The following is a 23411-nucleotide window of genomic DNA, read 5'->3' on the forward strand; positions in this document are numbered from 1 at the left end:
ACTGAAGCCCTGACAACCAGACCTGCTTATGAAGCCACATAAACATTATCAGGGCAACAGCTCAAACAGGCAGTGAGGAAATGCGTTCTAGACTCTGAGTGGCTTTGGGCCAGTTTCTTCATATGCACAATGAGAAGGTGGGCCAGTGTGATGTTGTGATAGAATAAGAAATCTCTATTTGTTCTTCCCCAGTTCCTGGCAAAGAGCTTCTGAAATTCTTGTAACTTCTGGAGTGATTGGGGTGAGAGAAGCATCTTTTGTTACTCATAATAAGCCCCTTTCAACCACATCTGAGTTTATGTTAATGAGATGGCTGGGGGATTCCAGCCCCACACAGCTTCAGGGTGGGGGCTGGTTGCCAGAGGAGCCAACCATGTGATTACAGGGTTGGAAATTTCAGTCCCACCCCCTGACCTCCAGGGAGGGGAGAGGGGCTGGAGGTTGAGTTCAGTCACCAGTGGCCACAATTTACTCAATCATGCCTAACTAATGGAACCTCCATAAAAACCCTGAACAATGGGGTTTGGAGAGCCTCCTGGTGAATGCATTCACTTTTTGGGAGAGCGGCACATCCCAAACTCCACTGGCACAGAAACTCCTGCTTTTTGGACCCCTCTGGACTTTATATATACATCTCCATCTGGCTGTTTGTCTGTATCGTTTATAATATCTTTTCTAATGAACTGGTAAGTGTAGTGTTTCTCTGAGTTCTATGAGCTATTATAGCTAATTGTCAAACCTGAGCAGGAGGTCATAGGAACCCCTAATTTGTAGTTAAGATGGTCAAAAGTGTAGAGGGCCCAGGACTTGCAATTGGCATCTGAAATAGGGGTAGTCTTATGGGACTGAGCCCTTAACCTGTGAGGCCAAAACCACCTTTGCAAAATTATGACAGTAAGAGAAATCTGACACAGCCAACTCCATCTTGCTTCCAGCAACACACACTTGCTGTCCTCACTCATTCCTGGGTGTAGGCCAAGCTAACTTTCAAAGGAATTTGGTTTATAGTTTAAGCTTAAAGCAAGAATGATAATAACCCTTCTGCAAAGTAAACTGCCTTTGTAAAACTAATGAAAAGCCACAAGGTTAGGATTACAAGAGGGCCTGAATTCTGCTAAGATGTAGGCACAGTTAAAACAATAACCAGCCATTGTTCTGGAGCTCACAAGATCTGTAACTTCCCCAAGTACTCCTGTAGATACATCACTATTGTAGAACCCAAGATTGGTCTTTTGAGATGTTTTTCAGACTTTTGCATTTTGATGACTAACTTCACCCATACCAGGGACTCGGCTGGACCTGTGGCCCCCACCCAGAGGCTGACAGCCCACGAGGACCATTTTCCACACCCCTCTGATTTCATCTCCCATCCAATCAGCGTTCCCCATTCCCTAGCCCCCTGCCCACCAAACTATCCTTGAAAAACCCTAGCCTCTTTGGGGAGACTGATTTGAGTAACAGCCCCAATCCTTCGCTTGGCCAGCCTTGCATTAATTATACTCTTTGTTTACTGCAATAATGCTGTCTCAGTGAATTGGGTTTATCTGTGCAGCGGGCAAGAAGAACCCATTTGGGTGATTACAGTATCTGATGCTAATTTCAGGTAGATTTTGTGAAATCGAAATTGAACTGAATTGAATTGAGGACATCCAGTTGGTGTATGAAGAGTTGGAGAACTGATTGCTTAGTGTGGAAAACCCACACATTTGGTATCAGAAGTGTTGTGATTATTGAAATAAAGTTGTTTTTTTCTTTCAACCACATAGTTATAAAAGTGCATTCCAGCTCTATCATTTTATGGGAGACTTCAACATCTCATGGATTTCTGTGTGATTAGGTTACGCCTGACTCTCACCCCATACCTTCCAAATTTTCTAAGAGGAACTTATATCATGTTTGTAATGGAAAAGAAAATAACCAAAACATTTTAAAAGATAACATTTCCCATTATTACTCAAACAGGATTTTCACAAGCTAAGATGATTGCTTCTGTTTCAGTGCTATGTTCACTACTCATCTCCACGAACATAAAGAAACAACAAAATCTCTACACACACTTATCCACCAGATTGTTTTAAACAATTTTCAAACTTGTTTTAATAGGCACAACTGGCTCTGTAATGCTAAACTAGATGTAAATAGCCCAAGGATCCAATTTCAGCCAAAATCTCATACCACGTGGATAAATTAAGCAATTCTTAAATATTTAATAATACCCTGTAATTTTTTAGACTCCTGAGCTCCAAAATTTCTGACAAAGTAATTCCTATGCCACAATTAATAAAACTAGACAACCTTCCAAAAAGTCTCACAAAGCAAAAGTAAACTCCTCCAAGCACTCCCGCTGCGGTCAGAGTGATGCATACAAGTGACATACCCGCCAGAAACGACAGCAGCCAGAAAGGGTTTGGAGCTTGCCCTGAACTGGTGTCTGCTGAAAAGGCTCATAAAAAGAAGGTTGTGATTAGAAGATCATGACATTTCCAGCACCCACTTATTAGCACGTCTGGAGAATCACAGAAGGGGGACGATGCAGTCTTTATAACCAGAGTTCACGTCACAGGATATTTACAAATACTGCTATTCCAGTCTTCGGAGCAATTCGGTCTCTGCTCTAACAGCAGACAAAGAGTGCAGACACCCTAGCCAATCACTCCAGGTGGCCTCCTAAGAAAGATTCCTGCCAACCCTTGGTTGCTCAGGCCATAAACCTGTATATTCTTCCTCCCCATCATCCCACTTCTCATTCGTTAAACCCCCTGCTTAAAACTCCTCAGTGACTTCTGATTTTACATAGACTAACACTTAAACTCCAGCTCCTATGTGGATTCCTATCTACCTCTGAAATCTCATTTCATGCCAGTCTTCCCTTCACTCTCAATACACCCCACATTGCCCTCCTTTTCCCACCTTACTGGGTCAAGTCCATTCTCACTGCAGGGACTTGGCACTTGCTGAGTCACTGCTTGGATTGTTATTTCTCTGGATCTTCACATAGCTGGCTCCATCTCGTAATTCTAATTCAACTCGCATGACCTTCCCAGATCACTATATCCTAAATAGTATTAAGCTACGTTTGTGTTATTCTCTACTCCTGTTTATTTTCTGTCTGGTCCTGAAATTACACTGTTTATTTGCTTGCTGGTTTTCTTGTCCCACTAGAATTTCACCTCCAAGAGGAGGGAGATATTGCTTTGTCCTGTTTACTGCTACATCCTCGTAGCCTGGGACAATGCACATAGTAGATACTCAGTGACTATTTGTCAAATGAATGTATGTGTTTATTTATTTATTTATTTATTTTCTGAGATGGAGTCTCACTTTGTCACCCAGGCTGGAGTGCAGTGGCGTGATCTTAGCTCACTATAACCTCCGCCTCCCAGGATCAAGTGATTCTCCTGCCTCAGCCTCCTGAGTAGCTGGGATTACAGGCATGTACCACCATGCCTGGCTAATTTTTGTATTTTTCGTAGAGACGAGGTTTCCTCATGTTGGTTAAGCTGGTCTCGAACTCCTGACTTAATGATCTGCCCACTTTAGCCTCATAAAGTGCTGGGATTGCAGGCGTGAGCCACCGTGCCTAGCCTACAAATTTTTTTATTTTTTTTCTTGAGATGGAGTCTCAATCTGTCGTCCTGGCTGGAGTGCAGTGGTGCGATCTCAGCTCACTGCAACCTCTGCCTCCCTGGTTCAACTGATTCTCCTGCCTCAGCCTCCCTAGTAGCTGAGAATAAAGGCACACACCACCACACCTGGCTAATGTTCACATTTTTAGTAAAGATGAGGTTCCGTTATGTTGGCCAGGCCAGTCTCGAACTCACCTCAGGTGATCAGCCCACCTTGGCCTCCCAAAGTGCTGAGATTACAGGCGTGAGTCACCTGCGCCAGGCCATGTGTTATTTTAGATTAAGTTAGAACCCAATTTTCAAAATGCTCTCCCTCTACTCAGAGTTAAAACTCAATTTGTTGCTTGGAAGACAAGTTAATTTGCAGAAGACACATATCTCACTCTCTATGAATATCCTCATTGTCACCCCACAACTAGTTTAGAATCTCTGACATGGAGCGCATTCCTCTGAAAACATAAGACCCTTTGGAGACATCAGTCAAATGAAATTTAAGCCTCATTGACAAGCTAAGATGACTCTTACAGTGCTTCTTGAGGGAATGATTGTGTAGGTAGTGACTGCTGGAAGTGAAGGGCTCAGAGTCTGAGTGGGTTGATCCACATGTCACACAGATTGAAGCAGGTACATTTTTTTTTAAAGCTAGGGAAATTTTGCTGAGATACTCTGTGTTCTAGCCAGGCATTCAGTATAGGGGTGGTTCATTTGGGGCTCAAATAAGAGGATCAAGTAACTGAAGCTTTAAATGGGTGTCAAATGAAGGTAATTCCACTCTGACTTGCACAGTGAGCTACAGAGTGGTAGTGACAGCAAATTTTCTAAACAGTATCATAATTTATAAATCTCTTTTACATACTCATCATCTCTTTTGTTTCTTAGGGAAAATCTGTGAGGTTGGCCAAATGTAGTTATTGTACCTATTTCATATATGTGAAGATGAGACTCAAGATCCCACAATGAGTAAATAACCAGAACCTTGATTTGGAATCAAGATCTTATAAGATCATCTTCTAGACATACTAATGTACCAATAACAGAGATATTGAAGAAGGCATTTAAAAAATCAACTTTTTTGAGGTATAACATATATACACAATAAAATATTCCCATTTTAATTGTGGAGTTAAACAGATTTTGACAAATATATACACTCCTTACCCACCACCACAATCAAGATATGGAATATTTCTCTTTTTTTGAATAAATTCAGGAGATACATGGGAAATTTTGTTACAGGTATATAATGTGCAGTAATCAAGTCAGGGTATTTAGAAGATAACAAAACATTTTTCTCTCCGAAGAAGTTCCTTTATATCCCTTTGTGTTCATTTCTCTCTCTTACTTCCTGCCCTTCCCTTAGGAAACCACTGATCTGCTCTCTGACATTACGTATTACTTTTTCTAGAATTTCAAATGAATAGAATCACATAGTCTGAATTTTTTTGTGTCTCTGGCTCCTTTTGGTTTGCATGATGTTTTTGAGATTCATCCTGTTATGGCACATATTAGCAGTTTGTTCTTTTGTATTGTTTCATTTTATAGTATTCTATTGTATGGCTATATCACAATTTGTTTATCCATTCACCTTCTGATGGACATTTGGATTCTTTCCTGTTTGGATTATCTTAAATGTCGCTCTCATGGACATTCCAATACAAATCTTTTTTTTTTTTTTTCGTTTTTTGAGACAGAGTCTCACTCTATTGGCCAGGCTGGAGTGCAGTGTTGCGATCTCGGATCACTGCAACCTCCACTTCCTGGGTTCAAGGGATTCTCGTGGCTCAGCCTTCCAAGTAGCTGGGATTACAGGCGTGTGCCACCACACCTGGCTAATTTTTGTATTTTTAGTAGAGACGATGTTTCACCATGTTAGCCAGGCTGGTCTCGAACTCCTGACCTCAGGTGATCCACCTGCCTCGGCCTCCCAAAGTGCTGGGATTACAGGCGTGAGACACCGCGCCTGGCCCCAGTACAAATCTTTTATGGGCATATATTTTCATTGCTTTTCAGTAAATACTTTGGAGTGGAATTGTGAGATTCTATGATCAGGGAATTTTTAATTTTATAAAAAACTGAGATCTATGGTCTAAAGTGGTTTTACCATTTTATATTTACACCAGCAGTGTATGGGAATTCCAGTTGCTCCATATCCTCACTGATACTTGCCATTGTTAGTCTTTAAATTTTAGCCATTTTAATAGCTATGAAGTAGTTGGCATCTCACTGTGATTTGAGTTTGCACTTCCTAGATGACTAATAATGTTGAGCATCATTTTTGGGGGCTTATTGCTCATTTGTATAACTTCTGCAAAGGGCAATTTGAGATACAACAGACACAAATAATTTTGTGTCTCGTGCAAGCATTTGCTTTATTGTAGAAACAATTTTGAAAAAATGTAACCTGGAAAAAAATTATAAAATATTCAGACTCTAAAGAATAAAGAAAACTATAATATGGTTAAAATGTCCACATTTTTATTTTTTCTTTAGTGTATATTCCTTGAATTTTTTAAGTATACATTCATGTAATGCTCTAACAAACTGGGGAGGCTGAGTTTTCAGGTAGAAGCTAGCAAAGAAGGAAAAGGCTTTGCTCTCTTTATTTCCATTCCCTAGACTTCATTTTATAGACGATGGGCTCAATTATTCACAGCATCTTTTTATATCTAGCCTCGTAAAACTGTAAGGTGAATCATTACAAAATTAATATTCAACAGGCTTTATATAACTCTGCTTAATTCAATGCATAACTCAGATTTTTATCACCCCAAGGCCTCTCAAGATCTATAAATGCAACCAACTTAATAAGATACCATGTATTTTAACTCTAACATTACCTCAATGACCTCCATACCGCACAGCCACTAAGTTTAGACTAGATAACCAAATAGACATCTATGACAGAAATGAACTGTATTTAAAATGTCAAGTCCTGCATGAAGACGTGCATGATGACAACGAAGATTGTGTTCTAACACATTTGTTTTGAGAACCTTACAGTTTTGACTTTAAAAAGGAGCTTATTTTGCTTCCAGAGCACTAAGCTACAAGTATTTTGTGCCACATAACCCAAGAGAGTTGACTCTTAAATAATCATCATTTGCCAGGAGGTGAAAAAGGGGATGAATGCATCTAGATATTATCTCCTAGCCCCCATTCAAATAAATGTGTATAACTTCCATCCTAAAAGGAATCTTACAGATCATCCAGTCCTATGATCACATTTTCTGGACAAGGAACCAAGGCCCAGACAAGTGAAATTATCAGCCGGAGGTCAGACAACCAGCTAAAAAGACTGAGTGTGAAATCCAGGTCTTCTGAATCAGATTCTAAATTCTTAGTCTTGTGATTTTTTTTTTTTCCCCTAAGGCTTTTGTTTTGTTTTGTTTTGTTTTGTTTTCAGTGGTTATACAGGTTCAATGCAGAAATTTTGGAAAACCCAGAAAAGCAAAAAGAAAAACTGTTAGACCAATTTTTAACAATTTAAAATTGTTAATCTCCATACTTTAAGATAATCACTCAAACTTTTAGTAGGGCACTATGATACAGAAACTAAGAGGGCTGCTTCTGAAGTCATACATTTGGCTTCCTATCCTGACTCCTATGCTTGACAAGCTTGTGGGCATGGAAGTTACTTTACCTTCCTCAGCCTCAGTTTCCCTGCCAGGAAAATGGGGAGAACAAGGTTCCTCAGCGTCAGTTTCCCTGCCAGTAAAATGGGGAGAACGAGGTCACTGATTTCTCAAGGTTGTGAGAATGAGGTGAGATGAAATTTGTAAAGCATCTCATACAATGCCTGCAGACAATAATCATTAGCCATCATGATTATATACTTTCAGACATTTATTTATGTTCACGTTTTTATGCTTTAAAAAAGTAAACCACTTCAGGCCAAATGTCGTAGCTCTTGCCTGTAATCCCAGCACTTTGGGAGGCCCAGGCAGGAGGATCACTTGAACCCAGGAATTAGAGATCGGCCTGAAAAGAATTAGCCAGGCATCATGGCATGGGCCTGTAGTTTCAGCTACTTGGGAGACTGAGGTGGGAGGATCGCTTGAGCTCAGGTTCATTCCAGCCTGGGTGACAGAGTGAGACGCTGTCTCAGAAAAACAAAATAGGCTGGGGGTGGTGGCTCACACCGCTAATCCCAGCACTTTGGGAGGCCAAGACAGGCAGATCACCTGAGGTCAGGAGTTCAAGACAAGCCTGTCCAACATGGGGAAACCCCGTCTCTACTGACAATACAAAAAATTAGCTGGGCATGGTTGTACGTGCCTATAATCCCAGTTACTCGGGAGGCTGAGGCAGGAGAATCGCTTGAACCCAGGAGGCGGAGGTTGCAGTGAGCCAAGATTGTGCCATTGCACTCCAGCTTGGGCAACAAGAGTGAAACTCCACCTCCAAAACAACAACAACAAAACCCCAACAAAACAACAACAACAACAAAAAACGTAAGCCAGTTCTGTGGCCTTTTTCCATCTGATGGTACATTTGCCATGAAAAGTCATTTTCTGATGGCCTTCCCACTAAACTAAACTTTCCCAGAAAAGTCCAAATTTAAACAGTGATCTGAAGAGCCACACACTGGGGCTCTGACTAATAAGAAGAAATTCCCACAATCCAGCTAATATCTCAAGTTTTAGACTATGTACAAGGCTGCGGCCATATCCTAATGATGACTTCTAGCAGAGCTTCAGAAAGAATGTGGCTCCCTCCTTCCACTCAGAGCCTCTGCTTCTCAGTGCTTCCAGGAACCAGCAGGGCCCCAGGGACCTTTCCACATCAGGGTAATATAGAGGATGATGTGTGATTTTATCATAGCCAGAGTGGTGATTTCCAAGTAAAGTAGGGATGGTTTTTGAGAATAAAAACTGTCCTGCTGCGATCTCTTTTCTTCCTATCCTGCACCAAAACAAACAAACAAACAATAAACCACTACCTACATTTGTGAGACTCCAGAAAGAACTGTTGGCCTGGCAATGATCAGTGACTGATGGATGATAGCTGTAGGAAGTGCTGTGATAAGGTTTATGAAGCTGTAGCCTGGATCAATGGAAGAATATATTGTGATTGATCAGCAATGTCTGCAGTGGAAGGTGGAAACAGCAGGGTGGTACACAGGCCATGGTGCTGTCCTCCCTGGTCTATTTTAATGTCTTCTCTTTATAGGTATGAAAAATAAGGTTTACAGTAATGAGGTATCATGGCTTATCCATCCACAAGTGCAGAGACAGAACATGGCAAAGCTGAGACTAGCAACCATTCCTTATGGTTTGTAGCTCAGCAATCCTCTCTCCATGCCAGGCTGCCTTTCTTCTCTGGTGGGTGAGATGGTTTACTTCTTATAACCACTAGGTGGTCCTGGCATGTTACAACCTATTCAGATCACTTCCATAATGAAAAAATTATGCCAAGATAATTTAAAAAAACACCAGTCCCAGCTCTGTACTAAGGCCCTGGCAACAGCCAGCATACAGCTGCTACGAGGATGCATATTCTCTTTTGACAAAAGACAGGTGGCTGGTGGTGTCATGTTGGTCTGAGATAACATACTGTGCAGAAAGAGAGACAAGCAGGGAAGGAGAGATTTCTTTCCCAGACTCTCACATAAATGGATTTCTTCTTTGCATAATGGAGCTCTAAATAAATAAAATACAAAACAAATGTTTACAATATTGTTGAGACACTGAGTTGTTCCTCTCCAGGAAAATGGAATTCAACACGAACTTTATAATGGTAGGAGGAAGAAGACATCATCATTTATTCCTTCATATGTTCACCAGATTATTTACTAAGTGCCAGGCATGTGCAAAGCACTAGGGATGCAACAGTGATCAGAAGAGAAATAGTTTATGTCCTCACATGAAGTCTACTGGGAAAGCTGGACTATTAACAAGCATTGTAATAAGTGTGTATATACAAAGAAGAAGACAGTATTGAGGAAGCAACTGGGCAGAGGTGAAGGATCAACAGGATTGGCATGCTTAAGTAGAAAGGGCGTGCGATTTGGAGCTGGACAAAAGCGAAATCTTTTCTTGCCACTTACCGAGTGGGTGACTTTGAGCAAGTCATTTAGACTTTCTACCCCAATTTCCTTATCTGTGAAACAAAGCTAATAATTTCTACCCTGTCAGGATTATGCTAGGTATTGAGTTAAAGTTTATTAAGTTCCCAGGGAAGCCTGGCACAGAGTATGAGTTCAACACATATTTGTCAAGTGAATGAAAGAATCATTATCCAATACACATTGGCTCTCTAATAGAAAAAGGGACACTTGGGCAGAGACTGATGAAACAGAGAGAAACTAGACATTAGTCTTGTCTTATACCTATTTAGAGACTGAGAATATATAGCAAATAGCAAATTCATAAAGAAGCACATTTCATGTGGCTAGGTCAGGAAGTACTCTACAACAGAACTGTCTAGCAGAAACATAACGTGGGTCACAAATGACAGGCACATGTATAATTTTCAGATTTCTGCAGCCACATTAATAAAAGTAAGAAAGAAAAATAGAATAAGTTTAGTAATATATTTAACCCAACATAGCCAAAACATTATTATTTTACATATAGCTGACGTAAGTTTATTGATACAATATTTTGCATTCTATTTTTCGTACTAAGCCTTCAAAATCCAGTGTGTGCTTTATATTTACACTACATCTCAATTCGGCCTTGCCATGTTTCAGATGCTCAGTTGCCATGTGTGGCTAATGGCTTCCATACTGGACAACACAATTCCAGAAGTGTGGGGATGGGAGAGTTTATTGAAGACACAGGCAGTCAGGTGGGCTTAGGGAAGAGATGAAGAGATGGGCTTGAGTAGATGGCCATTAAAAGACCTGATTTGGTGTCTTTAAAAGCTGTATCTATGTACAGTGCCTTGTCTTGCAGCACCTTATAGAAGCCTCCTTCATCTGGCTGGCTCTGTGTCAGGGACCTTCTGAATCTACTCCTGGTGCAGGAGTCATATTCTTGCATTTGGTCCTTACTCTCTGATGGCACCTTCAGACTCTCAGACTGTACTTTGCTTCCTGGTACCCTCTGACTTGGCACCGTGCTTAGCGCCGGGCACCTGGGAAGCACATGTATGTAAAAGCAGATTTCTTGGCTGCATAATGCAGCTCTAAATAAATAAAATACAAAGTGATGCCTGGAGCTAGCCAAACTCTGGTTCTCAAAGCTGCTAGGGCTATCAGAGTTGTCCTCTAGCCTAGGGAGACACACAGAGTTACAAGTTTAAAAAATCCCAGGAATATTCCCCGTAGAAGACCAATCTCAGCATGGCTTCCCAGTGGGGGAGAGATGGGCACATGGCCTGGCTGGGGTGCATGGCATTTGGCAGAGAGGAATTGGAAAAAGGAGGAGATGATTATCTGACGCTTTGAGAGCAGATCCTGGCCAAGTGCATTCTCTAAGGTGAAATGGAGTAAGGAAATCCATGTAGCCAAGAAAAGTGCAGTGATGTGTACCAGAAAGAAATTCAGATGATGGATAAAGGATGAGTGAGAAAAATGGATGTGAAAGGAGGGAGGCAGAAGCCTAGAAAACAAGAGTCCCCACAAGAACTTGGTATCTCCTCACTTAAGCAAGCATTGATGTGTCCCCCGCACTGGGACCCAAGCTGGATCACAGTGGTGGGCTGCACCCATGTTTGCCTCCTCCTCAGGCCTATACCATCCCACAGCCCAGGACAATCAAATAAATAAGAGAAGTAGATTGGATAAGGAGGCAGAACACATTCTCCTGCTGTATCCCCAGCGATAACAGTAACAATAAGAAGGAGGAATTTCTGAGTGGGCTGTAATTTCAGTTCAATAGTATCATCATAGGAACTCCTGTCCCATGTGTAGAAGGAGATACTCACTCCCTGACTTTACCCAACTAACAGCAAGTAGGAACGTTGGGAGGTGACAGCGTGCTGGCAGCCCTCGCTTGCTCTCTGCGCCTCCTCGGCCTCAGCGCCCACTCTGGCTGCACTTGAGGAGCATTTCAGCCAGCTGCTGCACCGTGGGAGCCCCTCTCTGGGCTGGTTGAGGCCAGAGCCACTCCCTCTGCTTGCTGGGAGGTGTGGAGGAAGAGGTGCAGGTGGGAACCAGGGCTGTGCGCCACACTCACGGGCCAGCGTGAGTTCCAGGTGGGGTGGGCTCGGCAGGCCCTGCACTCCCAGCAGCTGGCCGGTGCCACCGGCCCCGGGCAGTGAGGGGCTTAGCACCCGGGCCAGCAGCTGCGGAGGGTGTGCCGGGTCCCCCAGCACTGCCGGCCCGCCCACGCCACACTCCAATTCTGGCCAGGCCTCAGCCACCTCCCCGAGGGGCAGGGCTTGGGACTGCAGCCCACCATGCCTGAGCCCCGCAGTGGGCTCTGGTGCAGCCAGAGCCTCCCCAAAGGGCACCACCCCCTGCTCCATGGCACCAGGTCCCATCAACTGCTGAAGGGCTGAGGAGTGCAGGCGCACTGCACAGGACTGGTGGGCACCTCCGCCCGCGGCCCCTGCGTGGGATCCACTAGGGAAGTCAGCCGGACTCCTAAATCGGGTGGGGACTTGGAGAACTTTCATGTCTAGCCAGAGGATTGTGTATGCACCAGTCAGCATTCTGTGTCTAGCTTGGAGTTCGTGGGTACAACAATCAGCACTCTAAATCTAGCTAATCTGGTGGGGACTTGGAGAACCTTTATGTCTAGCTAAAGGATTGTAAATACACCAATCAGCACTCTGTGTCTAGCTCAGGGATTGTAAATGCACCAATCAGCACCCTATCAAAATGGACCAATCAGCTCTCTGTAAAACAGACCAATCAGCTCTCTGTAAAATGGACCAATCAGCTCCCTGTAAAATGGGCCAATCAGCAGGATGTGGGTGGGGTCAGCTAAGGGAATAAAAGCAGGCTGCCGGACGCCACAGCAGTGACAGGTTCAGGTCCGTTTACATAATGTGGGAGGTTTGTTCTTTCGCTCTTTGCAATGAATTTTTGCAGTTGCTTGTTATTTGGGTCTGCACTGCCTTTATGAGCTGTAACACTCACGGCAAAGGTCTGCAGTTTCTCTTCTGAGAACAGTGAGACCACGAATGCACCAGGAAGAATGAACGACTCCAGACATGCCACCTTGAGAGCTGTGAGGCTCACTGTGAAGGTCTGCAGCTTCCCTTCTGAAGCCAGTGAGACCATGAAACCGTAAGAAGGAAGAAACTCCGAACACGTCCGACGGAACATCAGAAGGAACAAACCCTGGATGCACCATCTCTAAGAACTGTAACGCTCACTGCGAGGGTCCGTGGCTTCATTCTTGAAGTCGGTGAGACCAAAAACCCACCAATTTTGGGCACAAGGTGACCCCAAGTGTGGCTAGGTGTTTTAATTTTTCCAAAGTTTTAACTATGAATTTTATGCAACACTTTGTAATTCCAATTTTTTAATGTCTTTAACTATGTTAATAAATTTTTAAACATTGTGCTGGCTCCCACTGTGTGAGTCAAAGAAAACAGACCACAGGGCTGGCAGCGTGAGACTTCTATTCTAGGTTCAGGATCCTGTTCCACCATCACCTGGCCATTTGTATCTTCTCAGTTCCATTTTGTTCTGAGGCTTAAATCAGAACCACTTGCCATCGGTTCCATTTTGCTTTGAGGCTTAATTCAGATTATGCACATCAAGGACTTAGTTTAGTTTCTGGCACGTGGTGAAGGCAGTTAATAACTGGTGCCGAGTATCTCTAAAGAAATTGTGAGATTTCCATCTATTATATAGGGATTGAATCACAGGATGCCCCCAGAGACAAAACATCTGAAACAGTGCTCCTCTCCCTCCTACGATTCCCTACCTCTTCCTTTCCGCTTCACAGCCAAGGTGTATGACACTTTCATTTCACTTTGTCAATTCATGAAACTCAAAGTGTTTGCACAAAGAAAGTAAGAAAAAAAACGCCAACCGAGGTAGAAGTGTAAGTTGATGTAAGTTTTCGAGAAAGCAGTTTGATCATGCTTAGCAAAAGACTAAAAAAATTCATATGCCTTTAGACTCAGCTATTCCATTTCAAGGAATTTACCCTAAGGAAAAAATGATGGTTTTTCATAAAGCCTTAGTCCCAAAAATGTTTATGACAGTGCAGTCTATAATAGAAGCAATTAAGGAAATTAAATGCCCGTAAAGGAGAGATTGGTTGCAAAAGTTATGCTACACTAGAAAGCTGATTTTTCTCCATCACAGCCCCCTCATTACTTTCAGAGCACTTATTATGTTAATCGTGTCTCCTGCAGTAAACTCCAGGAAAGCAGGGTCCTTGTCTGTCTTGTTCGCCATTGTATACACCACTGTCTATGAGCTGGCACACAACAGACACTAATGAATATTTAAATATATACAAGACAGTTTATGTAGTATGATTCCATTTTTGTAAAAAAAAAAAAAAGCATATGTCTGTACATTATTAGTGCTTTCCTCTAGATGGGGTCAGCAAACTAGTTCCTGGACTGGCTAAATAAAGTTTTACTGGAGCACAGCCACACTCTTTCTTTTACATGTTGTCTATGGCTGCTTTCATACTAAAATGGCGCAGCTGAGTAGCTGCAACACAGTCCATGTTGCCCACAAAGCTAAAAATATTCATTATGTGGCCCTGTAGAGAAAAAGTTTGCAGACTCCTGCTTTAAATGGTAGGAGTTCGTTTTGTGCAGTCTAATTCACATACACACACACAAACGTGTGTGTGTGCGTGTGTATTTAACAATGAACATGTATTACTTTTATAACCAGAAAAAGTTAAAGTTATTTTTGCAAAAGAAAGACAGGAATGAAGGAACAAAGAAAAAAGAAAAGAAAGGAGGGGAAAATGTCCACAGCAAGCAAAAATTTTAAGTATGGTATGAACAGCATGATTATATTTTTGTAATGTCTGGATAAAGGACTGAAAGGAAAAAAAGGTTAGCATGGCTGTATCTGGGTAAGGGAACTACAAATGGCTTTTATTTCCTTCTTTGTTCTTTGTTGTATTTTCTCAATTTTCCATAATAAACATGCTTTACTTTTGTAATAAGAAAGACAGAAAATAAGTGATATTGAAGATAGAGAAAATAAAATATTAGTCTACCTAAAAAGCAACAATGTTTCTACCAGTCTTTGAACATCTACTTGGGGTCCTGGGAGTGTGTCCCTTTGGGCACACTGCTTGTCATTACTGCACTCCACTAAAATGGTAACATGGCCGAGGTCGAAGTGTTAAAATCTTGTGCCACGTTTGTTTTCATGGGCTGCTTAAAAAAAAAAAAAAAAAAAAAAAAAGGAGTCTAATTTGCTCCAAAGACCCACCACTTCCGATTCACAAAGATGTCACTTAAAATTGGTTTGAAGAACACCTGCCTGCTGACTCACTCTGAAATGGGAAATCAACTCAAAAGAATCTGATCCTTACAAACCTCTAGGGCACACATGCTTCCTGAGACTCTGAGTCTGCTTAACTTCCTCCTAAACACACAGTGCTTTATGTGCTAACAAAATGGAATAAATACACCGTTGGTACTTCTATGTTTATGATCCACTGCCTTTTTTCTTGCAGCAATCTTGTAAGAATTTAACTTCATAGTTTTATTATTCTCACTGCATACTAATACTTCAAACATTTCAGTAAATTATGGTTCTCTGGTTCCTACTTCAGAATCATTGAACTGATTTAATGAGCTCTGTCTAATTATTGCATTTCACCTTTCTTATTAAAGTGCTGCAGCAGTGCTTTGGCTGAAATAGCTGGTAATAGCTCAAATACTCAGAAAGGAAAAAAATGAGGATGGATAATGCAGGACTCACTACAGCTCATTTTATGCTAGATATAATTTTTAAGAATATATAGATATATGTATACCTTAATCCACTCATACATTCATTACATATTTATAAAATGCCTGTATGTGCTACCCACTTGTGAAAGATACCAGAACAGATTTAATGGTGCTTTCTTAGATTGGCATCCTTCTATCGAGGGTATAAAACACACTGATTAAAAACTCTGGAACCAGACTGCGTATATTGAAATCTTGGCTTCACCATTAGCCATGTGACCTTGGGCAAAACAATGAACCAATCCGTGCCTCAGTTTTCACATCTGTAAAATGAGAGTTAAAGTATTAATAGCATGTACCTCCACAGGACTGTTGTGGGCATTAAATTAGTCAGTACATACATAACATGTCAAAAGACTACCAGGAGCATAACAGGCACTTGGTAATTGTTACCTCTTTTGTGTTCCATATTGAATTGTGCTTGTCTGTAACAAACTCACAGCAACTGTAGGTGTCTCTATCTACTTGTCTATTTAATTAGTTATCCATGATTTATTTTTATTTATTGTTTACCTCCATCAAATTATAGGATACATGAAGAGACAGACTAAATGCCCAGTGCCTGGCATTGTGCTTGGTTTATAGTAAGGCACTAGCAAATGTTTATTGAATGAATGAACCAAGGAATAAATGATTCTCTGTCAGCACGCATGACCCCTCTCATTCCCCACAGCCTTTCGCTTCAGAGATTTCCATCACACATGTCTATCAAATGCCATTTGTTGGAAATTCCACGTGGCTTTATACCCAGATGGTGCCCGTGATAAAGGGAAGGCGTTCTGGCATGCGTGAAAGTTACGATGCCAGATGACAAGCCAATTCACTGTATTATTCATCATCACATGTTGTTGGCCAGAGAGCCGACTGCTGTCTGCTGAGCCCCACAATGGTCAAGTGAAGAGGCTGATTTTTAACAGAAGGTAGTAGCATCTTTAGAGAGACACGGTGATGTGGTAGGAAGATGAGGTTTAAAAAGTGAGATGTTCCTCAGTCTTGTCTCGGCTTAGCAAGGCTGGGCAAGTCACTTCACTCTTTGGGGCTCTTGGATTACCGTATTTGTAAATGGAGGACACAAATTGTCATCAGTAATTCCCAAACTGGTTGCACACCAGAATCTTCTGGAAAGCGTTTTAAAATATAGTTTGTTTTTGGCTAGCGGGAGGCAAATTTTTAATATAAAGTGCCAGATATTCCAGGTTTTGCAGGCTGTATGATCTCTGTCACAACTACTCAGACTTGACTCTGCCATTACGTAACCAAAGCAACCATAGACAATATGGAAACAAATGGGTGTGTCTGGATTTGACCAGGTTGCCCACAGGACACAGCTTCCTGAGCCCTCCTCTAGGCCATCTGTGGCCTCCAAGCATAAGGGTCAGTTCTCTGCATATTTACAAAAGCTCCTCTAAGTGACTTCAGCAGCAGAGATGTTTGTGAACTACCAGATTACGTGATCTATAAGACTCCTTCCAGCTCTAATTGGAGCTGAGATTCTACATTTCTTATTTTCACCATGAGAAATGGCTATTCTTGGTCAACACTATCTAGACAATAATTCTCATATTCTTTCAAATGCATCACATTTGGATATTAGCTTTCTACATCTGAAGTTTTTGGTCTCTCAAAATTCAATTTGCTACTCTACCAGGAAAAGTTTGAATAGTTCTTTCAATTGTGTTTAGATCTAAAGCACCTCTCTCTGTGTGTGATATCCCCTGTCAGTTCTTTGTAAATGACATTTTCATTGTTAAGTTGCAAATTTGAGGTTTAATATTATCTCTTTTAGGCAATAAAGCAGCACAGTACACACCTCCACTTTAAGAAACAATAACACATTAAAAATGTGAAATTGGTGAGGCCTGGTGGCTCAGGCCTGCGATCCCAGCACTTCGGAAGGCCAAGGTGGGCCGAGATTGCTTGAAGCTGGGAGTTCGAGACCATCCTGGGAAACACAGTGAGACCCCCATCTCTAAAATAAATAAAAATTATCCAGGCATGGTGGTGCACGCCTATAGTCCCACCCACTCGAGCAGCTGAGGTGGGAGAATCACTTGAGCCTAGGAGTTTGAGGCCATAGTGAGCTGTGATTGCATCACTGCACTCCGCCCTGGAGGACAAAGTGAGACTCTGTCTCAAAAAAAAAAAAAAAGAAAAGAAAAGAAACAGAACATGGACTCTTAAAACAAAAAGTGAAAATATGAAACAGTTAAGGGGTGTTTATAATATTTGGCCCAGGCTAGGATTTCCTTTGTATAGAGAACTTCTTTTCTACTGAAATCATGACTGTCAGGTGACAATATGTCCTGGATTTTTCCAGGACGGCCCCAGTTTTTACCTGTTGTCTCTGAGTAATTAACAGAGTGCTACCTTTCCCTCTCAAAAGTGTCCCGTTTGGATGACAAATAACATGGCATCCTTCCTGTAGGTGAAACAGCCAAAATGATTGCTCCATTTATTTTATACTTAGTAAGGGGTAGGCCTGCTCTGGGGGCCTTCTCTATATTATCCCAATGAATCCTCACAATATTTTGCTTACCGGTGATATCCTGAGGTTGGGTCTTTCAAAAAGCAGACGCTGAGACAAGGAGTCAGGGAGGAGGACTTTTTCTGGGAAATATTACCAGGAAGCATAGTTAGGGAAGTGAGGAATGGACTCAGGGAAGGGAAGGATGCCAAAACATGGTGTCTTCGTGAACAGTAACCAGAGCCGCAAGTAACCAGAGCTCAGTCTTGCCAGGAACTGTCTGAGAGACTGTGTGAGCATGCCTCAGAATGTTCCCATGGAGGGGCTAGGAGGCCGCAGTTTTATCCTGCAGTTTTACTCCTCATTGGTTGAGGGTCACTCCTGGAAATGTTCCCTCTCTTTCCCTGATGTCTGGCCTGTCCCATAGCAAGAAGCAGTTCACTTCTATTGCTAGAGAAAGCCCTCAGGTAAAAGACACAAACAGCCTTGTCAGGGTGCATGAGAACTGTCTGAAGACAACTTCTGGGGTAGGCCCAGGGCCACTAACAGCACAGCTACAGGGAGACTGAAGCTTGGTAAGGTTAAGTCGCTTGCCCAAAGCTACATAATTGGTGAGTGGTGGAGACAGGATCTTGACTCATGCATTCTGGCTCTGCAGAGCTTACCCTTAACCATGCATAGAACTCCCTGTGCCTACACCTGAGTCACTTGTGCATCACCCAATATCTGTGCACTGGCCTTGTTTCTGGCCTGAGAGGCCCTGGCAATGGCTTGCTGTACAGCCAGGTAGCCAAGGCCTCTGCCACAGTCACCAACTGCGGTACTTGTGGCAGGCGATTCCTCCTGGCCTCTCAGGGAAATGACCAATGAACTCTTCTTCCTCTCTCCCCCTGCACTGCTCAGAAGCATAATAATTTCATATGGCTTCTCCCAAGACACCCCTGGAAGACCGTGTAGTCAGCTTGTCACAAAGCCAGCTTTCTCATCTATGATGCACTTCCTTGTATTCACCTCCTTGCCCTCCCTGCTCACTCCTTCTTATTCACACTCACACTTGCTTCCCTGGGATTGCACTCCCCAATAAAGTGCTAGTACCCAAGCTTTCATTTTGTAATGGAACATAATCTGCATGCAGTAAGTTTTGACAAATGCCTACACCTATGTGACCCACCCTTGCATCCAGATCTAGAGCAACCATCAGCCCAGGAAGTTTCCTTAGACCCCTCACCAGTCAATCCACTCTTCTCACATTCCTAGGCAACCACTGTTCTGATTTATTTCAGCATCAAGCTTTACCTGTCCTAGAATATCAAATAAATGACAATCGTAGAATCTAACACATACAGTTTTGCCTGGGGGATCTGTTTTCCAGGGAACCTGGGTGAGGACTTACCTCTAACTTGGTATATTTTGAGTTTTTCTCATAATTCTGGTCCATTGAAGTACATATACCATATACCACTTCCAGGGTAGACCAAAATAATTACAAATATTGGTATTTAAAGTTCATGATCAAAATATTTTCATTTAATGAGTGATATTCAAAGCAATGATCTCAGTGCATTATAGATCCTAATTTTTTATCTTCATAATAAGTCTTTAGGATAGCTATTATCTTTGGCTTATAGATTAGGAAACTAAGTCTCCAGTTAGGCTGAGTAGTGACTTGAGATGACACAATGTAATAGAGGCAAGGTTGGGATTTGAGCCAGACTGCATCTGCCTCCAAGTCTTATGCTCTTTCATAAAATACTCTACATATAAGTTATCTGAAGAGAAACTCCCTAACTATTAGTAACCATGACTCTACGGAAATCCATAAGCAAACTTTGGCTCATGATGCATAAAGCTAAAGGGACAAGGAAATTTGCAAAAGGAGGGCTCTCTCTGCACAAAGAAATGACTGCCTCATCTCCTGAGTACAGCTTTGAAAGGCTGTTAGAGATCCACCCAGTAGAAAGATTACTGGGTATCACAGAAGATGATTGATCACTTATTCCCACAGCAGGCAGGTTGCTGAAACACTACCCTGGAAGCCAGAGGGAGTAAACTGTGAATAAGTGAAGCCTCACCTTGATCCATTTGGAAAAGTACAGTATACCCTTTACTTCACTCGTACCCATTCAAACATATTTATGGGGCAACTACCATGTGCAGACTCTGCTGCTCTCAATTCTGAGGTTATAGCAGCAACTAAGGCTGACTTTCTGAATAAATGATCAACTGATTTGTATTAAACTTTTGCTTATAGTAATTTAAAATACATGCTGGTAACTTTTTTTGCCCATTAATACCTATTCTGTCAGAAATGGGAAGGGTATGTTGGCCAGGAGGTTTCCTGGTAACAGGACAGAGGTATTTTTTGACCATTTAGAGTGCCTTGGAAATATGCTAGCTTGGCAAGTGAGTGCAGTAGGATAACATAACATTATCAGCGCCCTTACCCATAGACTGTCTGCAGGCCAGAAAGTAAACTGTCACCTATATATGATTTCTAAGGCAGATAAGGCCTGGAAATGGTGTTTTTCTTTCTTTTTTTCTCTAAAACATGAAACTAGGACTACAGATTAAGTAAAGACCATGTGATACTCAGTATGCAATGGTTTGCAAATGTTTTAAATGTGGAGACCCCTTTCTTATAGAAGTGGTCCTTCTAGGACAGGAGGAAAAAAACTGACAGAATTAGAATATCACTATTTCACAGCCCTTAATGAATTAATGGACCCATCACTGATTGCCAATATCCCAGAGTGATCACCTGATGCAATGGGGCTCCTAAGGGAACAACACACCATCAATGAATTAGTCTTCAGAAAACAAAATTGAACCTGAATCTTAACAACTATCTCGATCCAACTACCAACAAGCATCAAACAGAACACTGAATTACAACAAGGCAGTAAAATTAGCAAAATCCAGACTGTGAGAAACTCTGCAGGTCAAATAACCAATTTTCTTCAATGTCTAAACTGCAAGGGGAAATAACAAACAGATGGAGGGAAAACTTACAGATTAAAAGAGGCTTTACAGACATATCAACCAATCCCCAAAAGCTGATGTTATTTGGACCTTAAGTCAAAAACAATCTTCAGCCAGGCGTGGTGGCTCACACCTGTAATCCCAGCACTTTGGGAGGCCAAGGCAGGCAGATCATGAGGTCAGGAGATTGAGACCATCCTGGCTAACATGGTGAAACCCCGTCTCTACTAAAAATACAAAAAATCAGCCTGGCACCGTGGCAGGCGCCTGTAGTCCCAGCTACTCGGGAGGCTGAGGCAGGAGAATGGCATGAACCCAGGAGGCTCAGGTTGCAGTGAGCCGAGATTGCACCACTGCGCTCCAGCCTGGGTAACAGAGCGAGACTCCGTCTCAAAAAAAAAAAAAAAAAAAAACCTTCAGAAAATACAGAATTCCGTGAGACATTTAGGTTAGCATTGACTGGATTATTCTTTTTTTAAAATTATTATTATACTTTAAGTTCTAGGGTACACAACGTGCAGGTTTGTTACACATGTATACATGTGCCATGTTTGCTTGCTGAACCCATCGACTCATCATTTACATTAGGTATATCTCCTAATGCTATCCCTCCCCCAGTCCCCCACCCCCTGACAGGCCCCGGTGTGTGACGTTCCCCACCCTGTGTCCATGTGTTCTCATTGTTAAATTCCCATCTATGAGTAAGAATATGTGGTGTTTGGTTTTCTGTTCTTGTGATAGTTTACTGAGAATGATTGTTTCCAGCTTCATCCATGTCCCTTGCAAAGGACATGAACTCATCCTTTTTTATGACTATATAGTGTTCCATGGTGTATGTGTGCCATATTTTCTTTATCCAGTCTATGACTGATGGACATTTGGGTTGGTTCCAAGTCTTTGCTATTGCGAATAGTGCTGCAATAAACATACGTGTCCATGTGTCTTTATAGGAGCATGATTTATAATCCTTTGGGTATATACCCAGTAATGGGATTGCTGGGTCAAATGGTATTTCTAGTTCTAGATCCTTAAGGAATTGCCACACTGTCTTCCACAAATAGTTGAACTAATTTGCATTCCCACCAACAGTGTAAAAGCCTTCCTATTTCTCCACATCCTCTCTAGCATCTGTTGTTTCCTGACTTTTTTTTTTTCTCATTCTAAGTGGCATGAGATGGTATCTCACTGTGGTTTTGATTTGCAATTCTCTGATGACCAGCGATGATGAGCATTCTTTCATGTGTCTGTTGGCTGCATAAACGTCTTCTTTTGAGAAGTGTCTGTTCATATCCTTTGCCCACTTTTTGATGGGCTTGTTTGTTTTTTTCTTGTAAATTTGTTTAAGTTCTTTGTAGATTCTGGAAATTAGCCCTTTGTCAGATGGGTAGATTGCAGATTTTTTTTTCCCATTCTGTAGGTTGCCTGTTCACTCTGATGATAGTTTCTTTTGCTGTGCAGAAGCTCTTTAGTTTAATTAGAAACTGGATTATTCTTAAATGTTAAAGGTATGAGATTGTTTTTGTGGAAAAACAGTCCTTATCTTTTGAGGATACACACTGAAATATTTTCAGAAAAATAATATGATATCTGAGATGTGCTTCTAAACAATAAGGAGGGGAGAAATAGGGTACTAATATAGCACAGTTGGCCATGAGTTGATAATTGTTGAAACCTGCATGCTGGATACAGGAATGATAATCATACATTTTGCCTTTGTTTATGTTTGTATTTTCTCATAACACAAAGTTAAAACCAACAAACAGAAAAGCAAAACCTTTTCTTTTCTTTTATTTTTGAGACAGGATCACTCTGTCACCCAGGCTGGAGTGCAGTGGCTCAATCATGGCTCACTATAGCTTTGACCTCCTAGGTTCACTGATCCTCCCATCTCAGGCTCCTGAGTAGCTGGGACTATAGGCATGTACCACCACACCCAGCTAATTTTTTATTTTTATTTTTTTGTAGAGTCAGGGTCTCACCATGTTGCCCAGGCTGATCTTGAACTCCTGGGCTCAAGCCATCTGCCCACCTTCTCTTCCCAAAGTGCTGGGATTACAGGCGTGAGCCACTGTGCCCGGCTAGAAGTCTTTTAAAAAATAAAACCTTAATTAGAATCCCCGTCTTCTAGGCAAAGCAAAAGTTAGAAAGCCAGAACATGCTTATTTGTCCCCATCTCTCTCCCCCAGAGGTCCCACTGTATTTTCTAAGGCACTGGTAAGATGGAAAGAGAATGGGCTTTGGAGCCAATGAGAAGTGGAGGTACTCTTTGGGTCTGAAATTTGACATGTCACTTTGGTTCTCCAAGCTCAACTTTTCCATCTCTGGAAGGAAGCTAATAAAGCTAGGAAATACTTCACCAAGAAGCACTTGTGACTTATTAAGAGAGCTAGCATTTGAGCGGTAACTGGCATGATTTGGACCCAAATCCATCTGCCTCTTAAAATCCATGCTCACAACTACTACATCACACAGTCTTCTAGAGTGGCACCTCACTGTTTGTGAATTGG

At 41.9% G+C, this 23411-nt stretch overlaps 1 protein-coding gene across 1 annotated transcript in view; it reads right to left on the reverse strand.

Annotated features, from left to right (window-relative positions):
- Nucleotides 1–23411, reverse strand: part of FRMD4B (FERM domain containing 4B) — a 372987-nt gene that overhangs the window by 275882 nt on the left and 73694 nt on the right. The window lies entirely within an intron of this gene.

The sequence above is a fragment of the Pan paniscus genome, chromosome 2, assembly GCF_029289425.2.
Source record: "Pan paniscus chromosome 2, NHGRI_mPanPan1-v2.0_pri, whole genome shotgun sequence".
Classification (NCBI taxonomy): Eukaryota; Metazoa; Chordata; class Mammalia; order Primates; family Hominidae; genus Pan; species Pan paniscus.